The sequence below is a fragment of the Cavia porcellus genome, unplaced genomic scaffold (genome assembly GCF_034190915.1).
Source record: "Cavia porcellus strain 051 isolate PalLab524CR breed Dunkin Hartley unplaced genomic scaffold, mCavPor4.1 scaffold_23, whole genome shotgun sequence".
Lineage (NCBI taxonomy): Eukaryota > Metazoa > Chordata > Mammalia > Rodentia > Caviidae > Cavia > Cavia porcellus.
Window position 1 is genome coordinate 231217 of NW_026947506.1, and position 14491 is coordinate 245707.

The window sequence follows — 14491 nt, forward strand, 5'->3', positions numbered from 1 at the left end:
CTAGTCACATAACAAAAAGCTTACAAGCAGACTGTCTAAAATTAGAGCAACATTTTGACAATATTGTTCATGAAGTAAAACTTCACACGTCCTTCTGCTTTATCATTCTCAGCTTGTTGATAACATATGCTAGGTAGGATTAAAGTGGTGTGTCACTGCATGGACCTGGGCCCATGGGAAGTGGTGCACAGTCATGGTGGGAATAAATCACACCGGAGACCAGGCTGATGGCACCAATGGCTTAATGTGTCCCTTGCCCTTTTATATAGGCTGGGCTAAGACCTGGATGGTGATAGAGCCTAGATGGTGGCCCTGGAAGGATGAAAGGGGTTCTTAGGGGTAGGGCCGGAGCGGGGCAGGGCAACTCACTCAGCCTGCCAAGGACATTTCAGGTCCAAGTCTTCTCAGACCCTCTCCTCTGCCAGGGCCATCAACCAGACCTCTGGGCCTTTACTCCCCATAGTGGTGGAATAAAACTCACAGCAAAATATAGTCTCTTTGGGACCTGAATCGAGACACATGAAAACAAGAACTTGGTGGGGGAAAAAGAGTACATCTCAAGTAATTAAGATTGAACAGACAGAAAAACCAGAAACTACAGAGCAGTTAGAGAAATAGAGGACAATATACACAAAAAGATAAAAGTGGTCTGCAGAGCTAACCCTTTTGCCAGGGAGGAGGACCTAGCTTTTCTAACACAAGGTAAGCCCAGAGAGGGCCAGAATCTCCAAAGGAGAAAAAATGGACCACTAGCCACAGCAGTACTAGCTGCAAGAAAAGCCTATAGCTATTGTAAGCTGCAGAAACAGCATAGGGTTTTACTTTGAAAAAATCATTACTTAGAGCACACAGAGAGACACAGAAACTGGGGGATTAAATAATACATACCAGAAAAATCAATGAGTCAAAGAAGAAATTGGAAAGTACCTAGAATCAAATAATAAAACCAGTACAACATACCAGAACCTATCAGACACAATGAAAGTAGTCCGAAGAGGGAATTTTATAGCCATGAATTCCCACATCAGAGGAACAGAGATGACTTCTAGGAAGATGGCAGAATGGTAAGCAGCTAAGAAGAGCTGCCAACCAGACACAGGAATACGCAGTGTGAGGAAGACAAGGAGGAGGGAAGTGGGTCTCCTGGACCCAGGAAGGATGTGAAGTGAGAACTGAAGGCCACCTGGAAAGTGAAAAAACTTCAATGAAGGAGGAGGAGGTAGCTAGCAGAGCCTTCTCCCTGAGTTGGGACTCACTGTGTGGGAGGAGCAGTGACTGCTAGTGGCTCTGGAAGTCTCCAGAGAGAGATGCAGCAGTGGACAGGAATGGCAGATGTGGAGGACTGCACCAGTTAGGGTTTGTGCTGAGGGTTCTGTCAGCCTGTGGGAGACAGCCATTGGCAAGGAGGCATCTTGGAAAGAAGCTCAGTGAGTTCAGAACTCCCACCTGCTGGGGTCATCTGGCAGCTCCCAGTAGAGTTCAAGCCCGCAGAGAAGGCACTGATAGCTGCAGGCTGAGTATGGTCTTGGCCTCCATGGCTAGAATACAGGCCGAAATCCAGGGGAAATAATCCCCACAATTATCCAGTACTTCACCAAAAAGCTATTGCTGGCTTACTGGCATAAATCCACAGATCTAGACTCTGTCTCTACACATTGTCCACCAGTGATAGCGGAGACAAACCTGGAAGTGGACTTCTGGTGTTTCTTTTCACCTTCATTGTTTGATCTTATTTTAATGAGTATGAATGTGGTTTCTAGCCTCTTTGTGGCAGCTGTTCTGTTCTTTCATTTCTTTTCCCTTCCTGTTTTCACATTTCCCCAGCATAAGCACCTGCCTTGCAAGCAGGCGGTCATGAGTTCGATCCCCGGTACCGATAAAAATGAAAAAGACAAAAAAACAAAAACAAACAAACAAACAAAAAAAAAACTGTTCTCAGAAGTCAACAGCAGAAAACTTTTCTGGGAGGGAAAAAAATCTAACATGCAGATAAGTGAGGCATATAAAACTCCAATTAGCCATGATAAAAAAAAAAAATCTACAGCCAGGCATATCATAGTCAAGATTCAGAAACTCAACACAAAAATAGAACCTTAAAAGCTGTTAGCAAAAAAAAAAATCACCTGTAAACACAAAATCACAGCTGGCTTCTTTTTTTCTTTTAATTTTATTTCAGGAGAAAAAGGAAAAAAAAAACGAAAAAGGGTACAAGTTATACAGAATTTCAGAAAAAATAAACAGTAGGAAATCACTAGTTAATAGGTTACATATTGTTATCTTAGAAATAGTTGTTCAACTTATAAAATTAAAGCATAGAAAGTGGACTTTCAAACAGTGAGACTGCAAACAGTTTTGTTCAATGATCCAACAAAACTCAGTAATATGGTTATCTATCTTATACACTTAAATATATATGCAGTTATATCCTTTAGAGCACTTTCTTTTCCTCTCTTTTGTAAAATGACAATTACACATTTTGGGTTTTATTACTCCCACAGTTCTTATTACTTTTTTTTGAAGAGAGTAAAAGCAAATGTGACATAACAGAACAAAGTCAGTCAAATCAAAAGGATGGACATAATAGATAATGTAAAAACAAAATACAAGGTGATCAACAATGGTTACAATACTGCCTCTTGTTATCTTAAAAAGAATTGCCTATATCATCAGTTATAATAAAATTGAACAAAACAGTAAAGAATAAAACCAAAACATTGGAGACATTACAGGACTTTAAAAAAAAGATAACAGTCATCCAGAATGGGCGTCATAATGAATCTTATTGTCTTCACAGTTGTAGCACTTTCAAACTTGGTACTATCAAGCAAAGCAGAATAGGGGAAAATCAGTCAAAACAAGATGGTGAGGCCAATACAGGGTTTCAAATCAAGTTAATAGGAAATCAAAGTGGGTTACTATAATATATCCTGCTATTTTTTATTTTTCCCTTAATTAAAAAGATAAAAATTAAAAAGTAAATAAAAAAGGAGATTGAGATAAAAGAGGGCATAACAACAAAACAGCACAGGTTAAAACATAACCATTTAAGCAAAATAGTGTTTCACCACAAGATATCCTGATATAAAAGTAGTTACCATAATGTCTCTTTCCTTGAAATCTTTGAGTATAACTTCGTATACTGTAGCACCAAACATATCAAGACAATGTAAAACCATTCAAGAGAATGACAGTATTACAGGGTATTTAGAACCAACTATCAGAAAATGAACAATGGTATCTGTATAATCTCCTTGTCTATAAAAGTTTTACAGCTGACTTCTTAACACAAACCTTCAAGTCAGGCAGAGCTTGAAGTATTTCAAGCTCTAAAGGAAAACAACCTCCACTCCAGACACTCCACAAAACTATCTTTCAGGGCTGGGGATTTAGCTCAGCGGCATAAGCACCTGCCTTACAAGCAGGCGGTCATGAGTTTGATCCCCAGTACCGATAAAAAATAAAAAAAAAAAAAGAAACAAAAAAAAAACCTATCTTTCAAAATCAATGGAGAAGTAAGTTATTTCCAAGACAAAGAACAACAGAGGAAATTTATGACCACCTAACCAGCACTCCAAAATGTCCTGAAGGACATTCTAGAAAGAGATAACACAGACTACAACTCCATGAACTTCAACAGAACAAAGCTACCAGCCAAGACAAACAAGACAGACAGGGTAAAAATGGGAGTCAAACAACAGGAAAATAACATGACATGGATAAGTAAATACATATTAGTTATAACCATCAATGTTAATGGTCTCAATTCACCAATCAAAAGACACAGACTAGAAGAATGGATCAAGAAGCAAGATCCAAAAATATGTTTCATACAAGAAACACATTTAATTCAAAAAGAAATTCATAGACTGAAAGTGAAAGGATTGAAAACAATACTCCATGCAACAGGAACCCAGAAAAAAGCAAGGGTAGCTATTCTTTTTGCAGACAAAGTGAATTTCAAACCAAGACTGATTAAGAAAGATAAAGAAGGTCACTACATTCTTGTAAATAGAAAAATACAAGAGGAAGAGATAACAATTATAAATATATATGCAAGAAATATCAGTGTAACCAACTATATAAAACAAATATTAATGGATGAAAAATCAAATAAGCACTAATACAATTGTACTGGGAGATCTCAATACCCCACTGCCACAAAAAGACTGATAAACTAGACAAAAAAATCAACCATGAAATATTAGAACTGAACCAAACTTTTGAACAAATAGACTTGATTGATGTCTAAAAAGTGTTCTACCCCACATTAGAATACACATTCTTCTCAGCAGCACATGCGACATTCTCCAAAACAGACCATATACTGGCTCACAGAACATGCTTAAGTGTAAATGAATTGAAATTATCCCATGCATACTATCAGACAACAGTGCCATGAAATTGGAAATCTATGCCAAAGGTAACCACAAGAACTTCATCAACACATGGGAATTAAATAGCATCCTACTAAACAATCAATGGATCACAGATGAAACTAAAGAAGAAATTAGACAGTTTTTACAGTTGAATGATAAAGACCATACAACTTCCTGGAACTTGTGGGACACAATGAAAGAAGTCTTAAGAGGGAAATTTACATCAGTACATACCCATATCGGGAAAACAGAACAATCTCATATAAAGAACTAAATGTTGAACCCCAAACTTCTAGAAAAAGAAGCACAGGTTAAACCAAAAGCTTGTACAAGGGTGGAAACTATAAGGATCACAACAGAAATTAACACACTGGAGACTGAAAAAAAAAAACAGTACAAAGAATCAATTAATTAAAGAGTTGGTTCTTTAAAAGATTAAACAAAATTGATAAATCTTTGGCCAATCTTATTTTAAAAAGAAAAGACTCAAATCCATGCAATTAGGAATGAAAACAGTGAAATCACAACAGACCCTATAGAAATCCAGAAAATCATCTATACCCACTTTGAAAACTTGTATTCTAATAAGATGGAAAATACAGAAGAAATGGACAGATTCCTACATATATATGAAACCAAAACTGAATCAAGAAGGTATAAAAATGCTAAATAACCCAATATCAATAAATGAAATTAAAGATATAATTAAAAACCTCTCAAAGAAAAGCCCAGGGCCTGATGGAGTCACTGCTGAATTCTACAATAAATTTAGTAAAGACCCAATACCACTACTTCTCAAACTCCTTAATGAAACTGAAAGGGAGGCAATATTTGCAAATTCATCCCTGGAATCAAGCAGTACTCTAATTCCAAAACCAGAGAAGGAACCAACTAAGAAAGAGAATTATGGGCCAATCTCCCTAATGAACATTGATGCAAAAATTCTCAGTAAGATACTGGCAAACAGATTGCAGAAAATTGTCAAAAATATTGTACACCATCATCAAATGGGATTCATCCCAGGGATGCAGGGATGGTTCAACATACATAAACCCATAAATGTAAAACATTATATTAACAAAGCTGAAGATAAAAATCATATGATTATCTCAATAGATGCAGCAAAAACTTTTGACAAAGTCCAGCACCCATTCATGATAAAAACCCTATAGAAAATTTGAATAGATGGTCTCATCTCAATCTGATAAAAGCCGTGATTAACCATATGATTAACCAATAACCAACATCATACTAAATGGACAAAAACTGAAAGTTTTTACGCTAAAATCAGGAAGAAGACAAAGATGTCCAATGTTTCCACTTTTATTCAACATAATCCTGGAAACTTTAGCCAAAGCAATTAAACAAGAGAAAGAAAGAAAAAGAATAAAGAAAGGAAAATAAGTTAAACTATCATCATTGGCAGATGACATGATACTCAATATAGAAGACCCCAAAAATTCCACCAAAAGACTTCTAGATTTAATAAGCAAATTCAGAAATGTAGCTGGTTACAAAGTCAACACTCAAAAATCAGTAACGTTCTTATACACAAATAATAAACTCATTGAGAGAGAAATCAAGGAAATAATACCTTTTACAGTAGCATCCAAGAAAATGAAGTACCTAGGAATTAATCTAACCAAAGATATAAAAGACCTCTACATTGAAAGCTAGACTCTAAAAAAGGAGACTGAAGAGGATAATGAAAATGGAGAGATATCCATGCTCTTGGGAAGGAAGAACCAATATAGTGAAAATGGCCATACTTCCAAAACTGTTACACAAATTCAATGCAATCCCAATCAAAATTCAACAGCATGTCTTACAGTATTAGAGAAAACAACTGATCTTCTGATTCACCTGGAATCAGAAGAGACCTAGAATAGCAAAGATGATCCTGGGCAACAAACACAAGACAGGGAGCCTCACATCTCTGACTTGAAATTATACTCTAAAGCTACTGTGATAAAAACAGTGTGGTACTGGCAAAAAAAAAAAAAAAACCACCTGAAGATAATGGAATAGATTAGAAGATGCAGAAACAACTATAGACACACTAAGCCACCTCATCTTTGACAAAGGTGCCAAACACATTCACTGGAAAAAAGACACCCTCTTTAACAACTGGTACTGGAAAAACTGGCTTTCCACATGCTGAAGATTAAAACTGGGCCTATATCTCTTACCGTATATTAAGTTAAAATCAGAGTGGATTAAATATCTTAATATTAGAACAAAAACATTGAATCTGCTGGAAGACAGAGTAGGTAAAACTCCTAAAAACATTGGTGTAGACAAAGACTTTATGAAAAAAAAACAGATTGCACAGGACTTATCACAAAGAATCAACAAATAGGAACTCATTCTACTAAGAAGCTTTTGCACAGCAAGAGAAACCACCAAAAGACTAAAGAGACAACTCACAATGTGAGAGAAAATGTTTTCCAGCTGTCCCTCGGATAAAGGATTACTATCGAAAACATATAAAGAACTCAAAAACATCAGCCCTCCCAGATTTAAAGACCTAGTCCAAAAATGGGCATCTGAGATGAACACATACTTCTCAGATGAAGAAGTAAAAACAACAAATATGTATGTGAAAAAATGTTCAACAAGGGGCTGGGGATTTAGCTCAGCGGCATAAGCACCTGCCTTGCAAGCAGGCAGTCGTGAGTTCGATCCCTGGTACCGACAAAAACAAAAAAAAAGACCAAAAAAAAAGTTCAATAGTACTGGTCATTCAAGAGATGCAAATTAAAACAACACTGAGATTCCATCTCACCCCAGAAAGAATGGCTATTATAAAGAAATCAACCAATAACAAATGCTGGAGGTACTGTGGGAAAAACAGAGTACTTCTCCACTGATTGTGGGAGTGCAGACGGGTGCGACCACTGTGGAAATCACTGTAGAGATTCCTCAAAAATCTAGGATTAGAAGTCCCATTTGACCTAGCCAGTCCCTTTCTAGAGTATCATCATTAAAAACATCATATCACAGTGATATATGTGCACCCATGTTTATAGCTGCACAGTTTATAATATCCAAATCTTGGAAACAACCTAAATGCCCATCGGCTGAAGAATGGATAAAAAAGATGCATTATTTCTATACAGTGGAATACTACTTGGCCATAAAGAATGATAAACTGAACACTTTTACAGGCAAATGGCTGCGCCTTGAGAACATACTTATTATTGAAATAAGACAATGTGTAAACATCATATTGTTTCATTAGTGTGACAAGCTGAAAGAAAAAGCATGCATATGTGTATGTATATAAAAATAGTTGGTAGTTTAAAAAAAAAAGAAGCAGTATATGGCCTCCTTTGTCATCCACATGGGCTGTGAAGAAGCAAATTCAATGCCTCCCTTCATTGAACACCTCAGTAGGTGCTGCCTTTTCTTCTACACCTTGTCCCAGTCTTTTTGTCCTAGACAGAATGACCTCAGTCAAAGCAATGACTCAGGTCACACCACAGCTTCTCAAATTATTGACTCTTTGAGTAAGGTTTATTGTTTGCACTGCATGCATTAAGTTTAATTGCTATATAAAAGTAAAAAGTTACACTCTGATTTGGCACTGAAATGAAAAAGATTACACACGCATAGATTCGTGGAATTGGAGCAACAGAACAAGAATTTGATAATAAAGCAAACTTTGTCATCAGAAATGACTTTGCTTTCTTACTTTCATCCAAAGCAACAACTGAGACACAGAAAGAAGCAAGTTACACACACATGAAGTCTATTATGTTTTGCTATTACAATATACACAAATTGTGTATATTGTGAATTGTGAATTGTGGTACACTGGAAAATCATTGCTAAATCTCTTAAAATGGATAAAAGCAGTTTCAAAGTAATTCACGTGGTGTGAAGGACTAGCATTGAGATAGAGAAATTACCAAAAACTTCCTGCTAACTTTGAACAGAAAACTACATAGATAGAGCACCATTTAAGCAATGCTACATCACCAATAAATTAAAGGCCAAATGACAATACCATGTGAAAATCCAAAAACTGCTGACTCGGAGACCAAAAAGATAAAGAAGTTGTACCACTTAGGGTTCTTATAACTACGTGAAGTACAAGATAGGCTTACAATAGTCACCTGGAGAACAGTGCTGCAAGAACACACAACAGTATCCTGTGTGCTGGAGATCAGACGATCCAGTTGAAGTCAAAAGCCTGGCACTCAGTGAAGATTCTGCTGTAAGACCATGCTGGAAAGGTGACAGTTCTGTGTTCCAAGGCTGAAGAGTCACACTGAAAGACAGAAAGAACTAGAGACAAAGGTCTAAATGCAATGAGGAAAACTTGGAACTCCTCTGAAGAAGCAAAATGCAGATTTCCCTCTTCTTTCCCTTTTCATTCTGGCTACACTAATACTGGCTGGTGCCACCCACATCCAGTGTGATCTTCCTTCCTCTGCCTGGAGCTCACAAGCCCATCGGCCACACACACACCCAGAGCTCTATTAATCTGCTAGGTGGTTTGGCTGTTAAGTAATGTGACACATCACCACTACCACAGAAGTGGCGGGCTTTGAACGTGATGTTATCTAAGTTATCTTAACATCTTTGTTTCATGTCTACATTTTTAAATTTTATTTTAAAGAGGATAAAACTAAACATAACAAAACAGAACAAAGCAGATCAGAAAAAAACAATGTAAATGGCACAGATTTCTAAGCAAGACAACAGGAGATCACTATTATAATGTCTCTTATTTTCTTCTAAATAGTTGTCCATATCTTCACACACAATGAATTCATACAAAACAAAATAGCATCTGATCAGAACAGAGTGATGAAGGTATATACGTCTATATTTTTTCCACTACCTGAAAGTATTAATTTTTATTTTGAGTCAGAGTTTCTTCCTAAGTCACTAAATTGCCCAGGCTAGTCTCGAATTTCATGATCTCACCCAGAATGCTAGGATAAGATGCCTGCATTACTATACCCAGCCCCATTTTTCTTTTTAAATGTATGCATAGCAATATACAAGATGTGAACTAATCCAGACTTAGACCATCAGAGTGCAGCAATACTTGAACCCCAGTGCTTGGCCAGTAAGAGTGAAACCCTGGGCTTTGTTCACTCCTTAGTCTAACTCTTTACTTTCCCATGCTAGATCCTGGGAGCCATCCTATGACCACAGGTGAACCAGCCTTAGCATGAAGCCAACACATGGATCACAGAGCAGAGAAGTGAAAGAAGCTGGACAGTTGGTGACTACAGAATCACTTCAAAGCAATTATTTTTCTTCCTTGTCAACCAATCCTTCTTAATGTAATGAAGTCTTAGTGCAGGTTAGCTGACAGTGCAAATGGTAGTGTATGAGGACACTTAAGCAGCACCACTTTCCTAGCTGGGAACAGAGTGAACCCCTTGTGGAGCCCCTGGCCATCTGCTCACTTGCTAAGCCACTAGTACCCACCATGGTCAGCTCTGGGGAGTCCTACAGGCAATGCTATGAGGCACACTACAGAGGCTTCAAGATTTAAGAGAAATTGGAAAGTAGGAAAGGCATTTGGAACCGATCTGGGCACATTTATTTAGAGTCATAAACATTTCTTGACCATGACTAGACTTTTATGCATCCACAGAATTGGGAATCAGGGCTCAAGACAATAGAGTCAAGCACCAATTCTTGGTTTATTTTCATCTCAATGCTAGCTGCTTCCTAAACTGTTCCTGATTTAGGTTAGTGCAGACTTTACAGGGCCATCAGTTTAAACTCGGTGTCATGCTGCTGGCCTGAGTCACTGCTGAGTAAATATATGAAGCCAGTTGAATCAAAAGGTGCTGGATGCTGAAAGAATCACAAGTCTTAATTTTAAAAATAAATAAATAAAAAATAAAAACAAATCACAAGTCTTTACCTGGGTCTAATTTTTGCTAATAGTGTTTTCTATCTGTTCTTTGGAATTTGTGAGCGACTAAAAAATGTTCCAGCCCGTCAAGATGGTAATACATCCGTTTAAATTGTCACAAAACTTCTTGTCAACCACTTGAATTCAAAATCTAAAGATATTCTATGAGCTGCACAACACTAGATTTTTTTCTTTAAATGTTGGTAGATTGTAGGGATGTTTTGGGATTTTTTGTCATCCTTTTGCGTTTTGCATGTTTTGTTCAATTCATCTTTGAGCTTAGTAATGTAGTTTCTCTATGCCTGCTTGATTATAACTTATTCTTCTGGGCTGGTAGCACTTGAAAAAATTTGGCTCATGCCTTCCTGTACAAAAACAAAGCAAGAGTATGAGAAGCGTATTACCTACCAGATCCAGCTTGATTTCTAAACTCTGCAGCTTTGGGAAGTCCCAGAAGTGTAACTTGTATCACAGCGTTGTGCATTTGGTTAGGAAGAATATATAGCTCAGCTGAATTCTCTGGGCATCTCCCATCCATGATTCTGCCAGTCCCAAACCCAGAATAGCACTGCCACTAACAGTTTCTGGGTAAGTATGTCCCAAGAAGATAGCTTCTTGTTTTCCTCCCAGCAAACCTTTCTCTTTAACCAAACTTTCTGTTTTAGGATGAAGGGAGAAAGCCTTCTCTAGCTCCTCTTCGCAAGTAGGGAGAGATAAAGCAGGAATAAGGAAGGTCCCCTAGGAATAGGTAAATTGTCTTTTCATGATTACAGCCACAATGCACAAATTATATTCTTTTCGACCTTCAAATCAAATCCCTGCTCTTGAAAGAAAACTGCTTTAGCACTCCGGCTGAATTTACCCCAGGCCCTGTTTCACACAGCACTTCCCAAGTACTAGTTAAGGATGACGGCAAACGACCCTCTTGAGAACTAGACGTGGAGCAAAGGGATTGAAGATCTGATTAACTTGCACCGGATCCACCGCCTCGAGAGCGCTACAGGGAAGACGCGGTGCGAGCGGAGCGCAAAGCCTTTGGACTCTGCCAGGCCAGAGCTGCTGCACTGCTTCCCGGCCTGCTGCCCAGCGCCATGATTCCCAGGGGCCCTTGAACCCTCTGTCAGTGAGCTAGACAACACTGCCCGAGGCTGTGCTCCGGGAGCCGGGTGCACAGGGGCAGGCAGGACGCACAGGGGCGAAAAAGACAACGCGCGCCAGGGCGCACAGGGGGTGGCGCGGTGTGGGCGGCCGCGGCGCAGAGGGGCGGGTGGGGTGCGTGCGGGCGGCCGGGAGCCCAGCACGCGGACACTCCTGCTCTGCCCGACGGCACCCCTGCACCTGCTCTCGAGGCTAGAAGGAGCGCTCCGGGGACGCGCCAGTCCCGCACACTCTCCCGCCGCGCCACCGGTAGCACCGAAACCGCCTATCCGCCTCGGGAAGGCGCTCAGAGAACTCTGCAACGCCGTGGGAACCACTCTGCGGGGACCGCCGGAGGCGGGGCAGTCACGTGGGATGGGGTGGTCACGTGCGGCGGTGCTGCGCGTGCGGCGGTGCTGCGCATGCGCCGGCGGCCCTGACCGCGGCAGGGATTTTTCTCTTCGACTCTGGCCGCCCACGCGGGGAAGCGTGCGAGCGGGACTGCAGCGCGCAGGTGAGGACCTGGTGGGGCCGGGGGGTCGAACGCAGGGCCTGGTGCGACCCCAGCCTTCAAAAGTCTCTTGGACCCCCGCCCGCGCGCCCCTCCCAGCCGGCCCCACGCGCCGCGATCCGTGGCACATCCCGCGCGGGGCTCAGGTTCCCGGACCTGTCGTCCCCGCCCGCAGGCTCTGAGGCAGCGCGCGGCAGCGCCGTGTTGGGTGGTCGGCCCAGCCTGGGCACGGGGTCTCTCGGCTGCAGAGGCACCTGCTCCATCGCTGCCGGTACTTGGGAGGAGCCGGGGGCCGTGCGCCCCCGCGCAGTGCATAGAAAGGCCTGGGGGCTGGCCTGCCCACGCGGCTCGCCACACAACCGCATTCAGCTTTATTTTTCCGTAGTTACATACTTCAAGCCCACTGCGTGATTTATATTTTCTTAATGAAAGCAATTAGGATTTTTTGGAAATAACGTGTGGGAGCCGCTGGTGTAGACTTAGATACTCCTAAATGGTGGAGGAGCCCTGGAGGTAGAACGGGGATTCAGACCACAAACCCTGACTGCGGATGGTGCACCTTCGTCAGAAAACCCTCCATCCTGAGTGTAAAGAACAATTGGGACTAATTAACTGAGAAATAAGCATTACCCGACATATCTGTTGGTGTGTTTTGTAAGGCAGGTTACAGAGCGTCTCCTGTACATTTATGCCGCTTCTTTCGTCTCTTAAATGATTCCCATTTTACAGAAGCAACAGTGGCCAAGTTCATACAGCTTATAGGAATTAGATGTTGTTCTTGGTCAGGCCTTTCTGTCCTCGTTTATGAGGACACATCCTTTAGTTGAGATCGTGTATTGCTGTTGAACGTGGTGCAGAGAACATTTCTGATGTGCGCAGCTCGGGTATTACCGGGAAGATTTAAGACTGGACTCTGCGGCCCGAGCCACAGGCTTGGTCACTGTCCTGCCAGTTGTGTTGTTGCAGCAGTGGAGTGGAGCATGGGGCTTCCAGCTTCCTGGCCGAGGTTCCTGTGTCAAGAACTGCAAGCCCAGCTGGGGAGGGACCCAGCATCACCGTAGAGCCTGGGTCCCTGGTGCAGGGAGGTTTCAGTTGAGCAGGGCCCTTTGTTTCTCAGGTGCCACTAGTGCAAAGGGCAGTTTGGGCGGCCACAGGAGGAGCACAGGTCCTAGGTTATGGGTTGACAAACAGCAGGGCAGAGATGAGCCAGGGGTCCCCCTAGAGGCAACCTGCAGTGACACTGTGAGAACAGTGGGTCAAGTGTTGGACCTGCTGCAGATGCCCTGCCCTCAGGAGAGAAAGTGAGCACTGCTAATAAGAGGAAAGTGCTAGTGCTTGCTGCATTTCACATTGTTTTGCTTAAATGACCACGTTTTCGAAGGCCTTGTTTTTTAAAAGATGCTGAGATGGACAGGGTGGGATGACTGCGTAGAGTCACAGTGTGAGCTGAGGATTCAGGTTCTGGAATCCAGGCTTTCCTAATATCAGCTTTGTCTTCCTGTCCACCCCTATATGACTTGATAGGTGTCCAGCCCAGACTTGCACATGAGGACAGAATGGCTGGATCCCTGGGGGACTGTGCAGCCTCAGAGTCACTTCTCAGAAGAAAGGACCTCTCCCAGCCTCAGCCCCCACCCCATGGCTCAGTTTCCCCAGTAGCTGATTGTATCATCTTTTGCTTTGAGCATCTGTTTCAGACTTTCTGAATCTGGCATCTGAGCAGAGGCGTAAGTGGAACCAGGCAGAGCTGAGAGTTGGCGAGTGCAGCAGGTAGGTGAGACCTTGCACCGAGTGACTGGCGATGTGGTCCTTGAGGGCACAGGTAGGTGGGAGAGGACATCTGCTGTTGCCCAGTATCATCTCACTCTGCACTGGTATTTTCAGGCTTTCTCTTCAGTATCTAGAATTGACAGGGCCCTGTTACCCTGGGTAAGCAGAAGTGCAGATCAGCCTCTCACCTGAGAATGGCAGTGTGACCCTTAACAAAGTATTTGGCATTTGTTTGTAAGCACCTTGTCAAGTGTTAGGTCCGGGATAGATTGGTGATATCTCAACCAGATTTCCCAGACCCCTTTTGAGGCCTGTGTCAGCTGTTAGCATGGTTGATGCTGATGATCAGGTTTCGGGATTCAGGTTTCAGAGACCCTTGTCTTGAGTCCAAACTCCACACTTCTAGCTGCAGAGGCCATGGTCATAGCTGGCTGCTTGGGACCTGGAGTGTTGAGGTCAAGATAAAAAAAGGCGTGGGCTGAAAGCTAGGGGGCTCGAATCCCAGCACAACTGCCAACAGACACCCTGTCCCACTTCTGTGACTGTGTTAGCCTGCCCCCTCTCTGGGCCTTAGTTATCTCATACACACAGTAAAAGAAGAGCCAGATTAGAACTTCCAGGGAAGAAAAGGGGAGCCAAGAAAAAGAGAATGAAGCAGCCTTCCAGCCTCCCTCACTGAGGGCCTGAGGCAGGGAACCCCAGGTACACACACTCTTTATGTCTGTGTCTTCCAACTCATTTGAGGTGGAAGGATTCCCTGGGTGGGGCTGGGCTGGGCTGGGCAGGTGTATCCCTGTTAGAGTGCAGTACTGC

At 42.0% G+C, this 14491-nt stretch overlaps 1 protein-coding gene and 1 long non-coding RNA gene across 4 annotated transcripts in view; one reads left to right on the plus strand and one right to left on the minus strand.

Annotated features, from left to right (window-relative positions):
- On the minus strand, positions 1-11762 carry LOC106026828 (uncharacterized). The gene is made up of 3 exons (XR_001200398.3): positions 10669-11762; positions 8495-8649; positions 1-2817 (listed from the first exon to the last, which is right to left on the minus strand). It is a non-coding gene; the product is annotated as an uncharacterized LOC106026828 (long non-coding RNA).
- Prxl2a (peroxiredoxin like 2A) overlaps positions 11761-14491 on the plus strand; it is an 18325-nt gene continuing 15594 nt past the window's right edge. The window contains exons 1-2 of one of the 3 annotated variants that reach the window (XM_005002062.4): positions 11761-11911; positions 13606-13678. The gene's annotated coding sequence lies outside the window, so the exon portion shown is untranslated. Of the gene's footprint in view, positions 11912-13593; positions 13679-14491 lie in introns of all 3 variants that reach the window. The other 2 variants (XM_003466089.5, XM_063233695.1) reach the window with 2 other exon arrangements.